Source organism: Scophthalmus maximus, chromosome 22, assembly GCF_022379125.1.
Source record: "Scophthalmus maximus strain ysfricsl-2021 chromosome 22, ASM2237912v1, whole genome shotgun sequence".
In the NCBI taxonomy this organism is placed as follows: Eukaryota; Metazoa; Chordata; class Actinopteri; order Pleuronectiformes; family Scophthalmidae; genus Scophthalmus; species Scophthalmus maximus.
This window is the reverse complement of record NC_061536.1, coordinates 13710856-13717500: the sequence shown is the minus strand read 5'-3', so window position 1 is coordinate 13717500 and position 6645 is coordinate 13710856. Positions and strand designations below refer to the sequence as shown.

Here is a 6645-nt window from a genome sequence, read left to right as displayed (position 1 = left end):
CACTGTGGTTTCACCAGCGACGTCCCATAAAAACATTAATCCTTTACTCATCATGCAGACGAACATTTCAGTCTTTGTTTTATTGTCATACTTTGAGGTTTGTCCGTTGATATTTTTCATTGATGTGCGTTGGTCTTGTGAAAGATTACAGGCAAACCAGGAAATATAGATGATATTTCTTATTTGGATATCTTCGTATTACCTTTTGGCTGATATATTAAATATCAGAACCCCGTCATGCCGTCCCCTCGGTTCCTCCGTGGCCAACATGAAAATGGATTTCACTTTAAGCACTTTATTTATTCATGCTTATGCAGATGAATACTTTATTTCAAAGCCAAATGTGTCTCACAGTTTATCTTACAGTTGAATAAGTACAACCAGGGAAGTAGCCAGGAATTCTTTTTTTACAGTAGGATCACGAGTCCTCACACGTTGGCTTTTTTAGGGGGGGATGTTAAGGGACCAACTAGTATAGTGACAAATATTACTATTCCGTCATTTTCCCAGAAGAAAGACAATCTGTAAGAAATAACTAAAGGTCTGTCCACGATCGAGAATGATATTTAACACAGATCACCTTCACATGCACATTACTGCTATCGGATTGCAAATACTTTCACTACTTTATGTATATTTGTATAATTATATTCCTTATTCTTTTATACTTTTGCAGTTCTTATATTTTTAGGGTTAGGGTGTTTTGTGACTGATACCCTCAGCTGGAACACTGGAAACAACAAAGTCCATCCATCCATCCATCTGGTAACAAGCTGCAAAAACCTTGACTTACCCTAATATACGAAGGACAAGACCTCAGTGTCCTCAGTGGTTATTGAGGTTTTGTCTTGAATCTAGATTTTACTGTTCTTATTTGAACCATTTATACCAAACTATTAGCTGTCAAAGACCCAAAGTGGTGGATAATCTCCAGCATGTGAGCGTATCAATGTCAACTCGTTACGAACCGGTTAAATCTCCACCGCACGCCTTTCATGCGGCTGAATATTTAATTCCGAGCCGTTGGTTTTCCGGTGGAGAGACGAGCGCTGACCTGAGTTCAGCAGAGACGCTGTGGAGGAACTGCAGATGGAGGCAGCTACACGTTGGTCTCTGCAGAAATAGCCAGAGGAGTTGGCACACATCAACCCGACCGTTCGCCAGCTGTTCCCTCACCAAAGACGACTCTGCAAAAGCTTTAATATGTGTTTCACATTAACGTACGCACATCACAGCTCAACAGAGAAAAACACAAGACTGATTATTAGAGAATAGCAGATGAAAAATATGATTAATGTCATTGTAAAGTCAGAAGAGGTCCCTGCAGACGCAATTTAACAGATTTGTGTTTTAGCCTGTCTGCAGTGAAGCTTCATAACAAGAGCTTAAAGTATCAATAGATCAATACTTCCACTGGATTTACAATCAATACACCACTGGAGATCAATTCTGTGCAGAACACACAATCAAATATTTATTTGGTTTTCTCCATGTGTTTTCTGCACGAGCGAAGACACTTCAACACGCATGAGGAGATTTTGTCTTCAAACAAGTCATTGAAACCATCTCCACAGTTTTGGTTTCACTTGTCATCGTAAATCATTTACAGGATTCCTCAATAATGAATGACGAGGCTGAAACATAAGTCGTCCTCAGACCACGACGTGACCAAAAACCTTCTTCTAGAAAACGATTTGAAATCTTTCAAGGTAAACTGATACCAAAACACGACCTCCAGAGAGACTCTACACACAGGTGTTGGAAGAAATGGACAATTTAAGTTCCTAGAAATCGTACATTAAATTGTAAATTTGGCAGCAGGTTCATCAGGGTCTTCCAGACGACCCTCCCCCCAACTACACTTCCTGGCCACTGTATCCGAAATGTAATTATTCCGTCACACCAGGAGAACCATCCTCATAATCCTCAAAATCGTTCAGTTATGTTCTATTTTTCAGTTGAGGGGAGGAAGAAGGTGCCATGTAAAGAAACGCGTGAGGCACAAACTCGGTTCAGCATCTTTCAGAAAATACAGCAGCAGAGAAAGGTTCTGGATCGCCATCGGTGAGGAGGTGAGGTGGAGAACGACGCTTCTGTAACAACAGAAAGATAGAAAAAGAGAAAAAGGCCCAACAGAGAGAGCGTTCTTTTTCATGAGCAAAATTAGAGCGTGTGGAGGAGGAAGATGTAACCCAGCAGATATGATTCAGAGGGGAGGGGGAGCGGGATGTGAGCTTGTTCTTGAAGAGATGAACCTTTAATGATCCCCTTGGGGATTCAGTCCGACCGACGGCGGAGGACGAGGAGGGACCGCTCTGATTAGACGACGAGGGTCAGACTCCCGGGTCTCGTGCAGCCGACAGCACGACGTTCGAGGTGGACACCTGATTGGTTTTCTTTCCGCCTCCCCCACTCTCTCCTGCTGACAGTGGGATCCGTCCCGTTCCCCAGAGGGTTCCTGGCCTCAGTGTGACTGCTGCTGGGGATTATGGGAGAATGATCCCTGTCATCTGTACGTTTACAGATACAAGAGTGGTCTGATATATCAATTCTTCGTTAGATATTGATATCAATATCATGTAATCACCTTTTTTAACAGTTTTAATTGTTCGTTGTTCTTTATTTGTGGCGGTAATGATTGTCCGTGTCACGTTGAATATGCACTTTTGTTTCCTTTTGAAAGAGCAAATCAGACCTGAGTGATGAATTGAATTAATTTAAATACTTAAATTGAATGACGTTAAACAGCAGAACAGCAGCAGTTTAGCGAGCGAGCAGGCGGCTAACGTCATGCAGCAAAACTGAAATGTGAAGGTACTGACAGAGAGAGAAAAGCCAACACCGATATAAAAAAAACAATGAAAGTCACGACTTCCAGATGATTGGCAATCGTCTTTACTTTCAATTTGTCAGAGCAGGTTCTTCTTTTATTTCTCTGGCGTGAAGTTGTGTGGCCGAGTCTAGTTCCACGGTCTCATGAAGGTAAAAGGACATGAGGAATCCCTCGCAGACGACGAGGACGGATTAGTTTTCGAAGCTTCCGCAGAGAGCAGCCGCAGAGAGCAGCCGCAGAGAGCAGCCGCAGAAACAGACGCAGAGAGCAGCCGCAGAGAGCAGAGAGCAGACGCAGAGAGCAGACGCAGAGAGCAGAGAGCAGACGCAGAGAGCAGACGCAGAGAGCAGACGCAGAGAGCAGCCGCAGAAACAGACGCAGAGAGCAGAGAGCAGACGCAGAGAGCAGCCGCAGAGAGCAGCCGCAGAAACAGACGCAGAGAGCAGCCGCAGAGAGCAGACGCAGAGAGCAGCCGCAGAAAGCAGACGCAGAGAGCAGACGCAGAGAGCAGACGCAGAAAGCAGACGTAGAAACAGACGCAGAGAGCAGAGAGCAGCCGCAGAGAGCAGACGCAGAGAGCAGCCACAGAGAGCAGCCGCAGAAAGCAGACGCAGAGAGCAGCCGCAGAGAGCAGACGCAGAGAGCAGACGCAGAGAGCAGACGCAGAGAGCAGACGCAGAGCCTCCAGGAGCTCAGAGTGTGATACCGGGAGACTGGGAAACTTTCTCGGGGCATTTGTTTTCCCAGAGTTTGCTTCAGCACCACCACCTCCAGCGCTTGTCTCCATGGTAACACGTAAGAACGGATAAGCATCAAGTGTGAATGTAGGACAAAGCCAAGATGGCGCCCCTGCCTGAACGCCAGCATGCTGCGAGGTTCAAGAGGCAGAAATGACTGTTCTTCAAAATTAGGAGTCAAATTGATTTGCTTTTTTTTTATTGATTACAATATTTGTGTGTCTTTTTTGTCACAACAGATACAGCATTCAGAGTTCTACTACTAAAATCTGAAACTTGTTGACTCGCAAAAGAAAAAGAGCAGGAGTAGAACTATTTCAGTTTCAAAAAAGAAAACAAAAATTACGTTCCTCTTGTTTTTCTCCTCATTGTGTTCATCCTTTACATCACTTCCTCCAGGGCAAGAGGGAGGAAGGGAGGAAGGGAGGAAGGGAAGGAGGGAGGAAGGGAAGGATGGAGGAAGGGAAGGATGGAGGAAGGGAGGAAGGGAGGAAGGGAGGAAGGGAAGGAGGGAGGAAGGGAAGGATGGAGGAAGGAAGGAAGGGAAGGAGGAAGGGAAGGAGGGAGGAAGGGAGAAAGGGAGGAAGGGAGGAAGGGAGGAAGGGAAGGAGGGAGGGAAAGAGGGGGTGCATTTGACGCTGCAGTCGGAGCAGCGTTGCTCTCAGTGGTCGACCTGCCAGACCTCAGTACAGTCAACAGACAGGGATGAGTCAAAGTGTCCTCTGGCCAGAAGAGAATGCGTCACTCTCACACATTAGCAAACACATGGACGCACACGCACACACACACACACACACAACCCGAAGGTACCAACGCCGTCCAAAGCGTCAGAGCACAAAGGAGCTTTGTGTTCGATGTGAGTTCATGTGGCGACAGCTGGATGACAGTGTCTGTGCAGGTCTTAGAACGTATTGAATTCAGCTCATTCTCAGGTCTCACGTTTCATTTACAAATGTCTGGAATATTTCCTCTCACCTGTCAAAGACATCACACACACACACGTGTACACTTCGTGAGTTGAGACAGCACCGCCCTCCGAAAAAACATCTGCAGGCGTTGACCGGGGTTAAGTCAAGTTAAGATGTGGCGAACATGCAGCCAGTCATCCAAGAAGAAGAAAGAGCGAGAGCTAGAGTCTCTCTCAGCTTTCGCACTGCCGAAACAGCCAAACACGAGCATATGGCGGCACATCTCCATATGTCGCGCTGCAGTTTACACGAGGTAAAGACCGTGTGAGGAGTAAACAAGTCGCTCAGGCTCACGAAACATGAAAGCAGGGAGAGTAAATAAGTGGGACGGCGGTAGCCCCGAGGTGAGGCAGGGGATGGGTGTGTGTGTGTGTGTGTGTGTGTGTGTGTGTGTGTGTGTGTGTGTGTGTGTGTGTGTGTTTGTCTGTGTGTGTGTGTGTGTGTGAGTGTGTGTGTGTGTGTGTGTGTGTGTGTGTTTGGTGGGGTGATACTGCTCAGGTGCCCTTCAGCAACATCATTAAACCCTGGTCGCCGTGAACGTGTGAAAAACTTCCATGTCTATTTAAGGAGTCGGCCATTTTAACGTCTGCCACGAACAACGTGCATTTATTTATGTATTTTAATGTTTTAATACATGCGTCACCACACTAGATCGATGATGGGAAACAAGGAAAGAGAGACGCCGCCACTTCTCCTTCGGAAGTTTAAAGTGAGGAGACGGGTTCACGGGGGCCATGTTGGCCATTGTTGACAACACCAGTGGATAACAGGAGCTGTGTGGCACCAGGGGCCGCCTCCTTCAGACGCTACATCTGAAGACCCATTGTGTCGGTCCCATTCTGACGACTCCTTCAAATATTTATTTTAAATGTTAAAAAACCAAAAGTTTCAATTTATTTGGGGAATAGACAACTTTTTGGCTCAAACTTGTCATTATGATGGTCAAACTGATGCCAGTGTAATCGCGATAGAAAAACAACACCATCGTATGTGGGGTCCCTTGTTTTTACCACGTTATTGTCTTGGACACCAGGACACGATTTCCCCGGAAACATTTCAACAATAAACGAGAAAAGCAGTGAACATACTTCTTTCCTCTCCTCCGTTAGTCTCCAATGTGGTGTTGACAACTTCCTCAGGAGCCTCGGAGCAAAAGTCCCTTTGTCTTCAAGGCGTCTTGCTGCTGCATCGTCTTTACGACAGCGTCCGAACCGTAAAACCACCTGGAAAGGGCATGAAAGTTGTCTGTTGCATCTCAAAGTATATTTGTTTTATGATTGAATTTATAAATCTCAATTAAAAACTGTCAAAGTGGGAGATGTTACAGGTGATCTCTGAGCTGCAGCGTAAATTGGAGCCAATGAGCAGCACAGATGGAAAGCGTGTGAATAAAAGGACTTTACATCGACCTTGAGCCAAACGCAGCTCCTGCTAATGGCTTTTCCCCGAGAAGCTGACAGGAAGTACTCTCACTGCCGCTCCCACTAAAGCTTCATGAAAGCTTTATTGTTCCATACTGTGCCACATAATGCGGTCGCCCTCAAACCCCGAGATGATGGGGTTTTATTTGTTCACACACCAAAGATATTTAGTTTACTGTCATAGAGGCGCAAAGAAACCAGAAAATGTTCACATGTAACGGTTCATTTAGTAGTCGATTACTAATCCATGAATTGCTCTAATGGATTCCCACAGAACGGTCCCATGAACATCTGATAGACCCTCGGTTCTAAAGAAAACTTCCACAAGTTGTGGAATTTACAACAAGCGTTTTTTTATTCATGAATTTTCTGGTTTAATCGCGACGGACATCTGCGACAATATTATCCTGGAAAAGTGAAATTCCCACTGAATCCAAAAAGCTTGTGTATCACGTGTGTTTTCTTTGACTTCCTGACCTCAACTCTGTGCATGAGCCTCGTCAGGAGCTGCGTCCCAGTCCAGGTCACGTCCTCCGAAGGCCGACCTGAAAAGAGACGGTTCATTCTACATTGTAGGCATTTTGTGGTTGAAAGATTTCCCATCACCATCTTACCTTTACATCGTTAGTTTCTTTAAAGGCCGTGCTCACTGCATAGCTAGCTCCGCCACCAGCGTGCAACGAATC

The 6645-nt window shown here is 45.7% G+C and overlaps 1 protein-coding gene across 1 annotated transcript in view; it reads right to left on the bottom strand.

Annotated features, from left to right (window-relative positions):
- LOC118292337 (protein shisa-6-like) overlaps positions 1 to 6477 on the bottom strand; it is a 34640-nt gene extending 28163 nt beyond the window's left edge. The window contains exons 1-3 of the mRNA XM_035621224.2: positions 6437 to 6477; positions 5627 to 5761; positions 1055 to 1196 (exon numbers count right to left, since the gene is read on the bottom strand). The gene's annotated coding sequence lies outside the window, so the exon portion shown is untranslated. The remainder of the gene's footprint in view (positions 1 to 1054; positions 1197 to 5626; positions 5762 to 6436) is intronic.
- Positions 6478 to 6645: the final 168 nt, after the last annotated feature.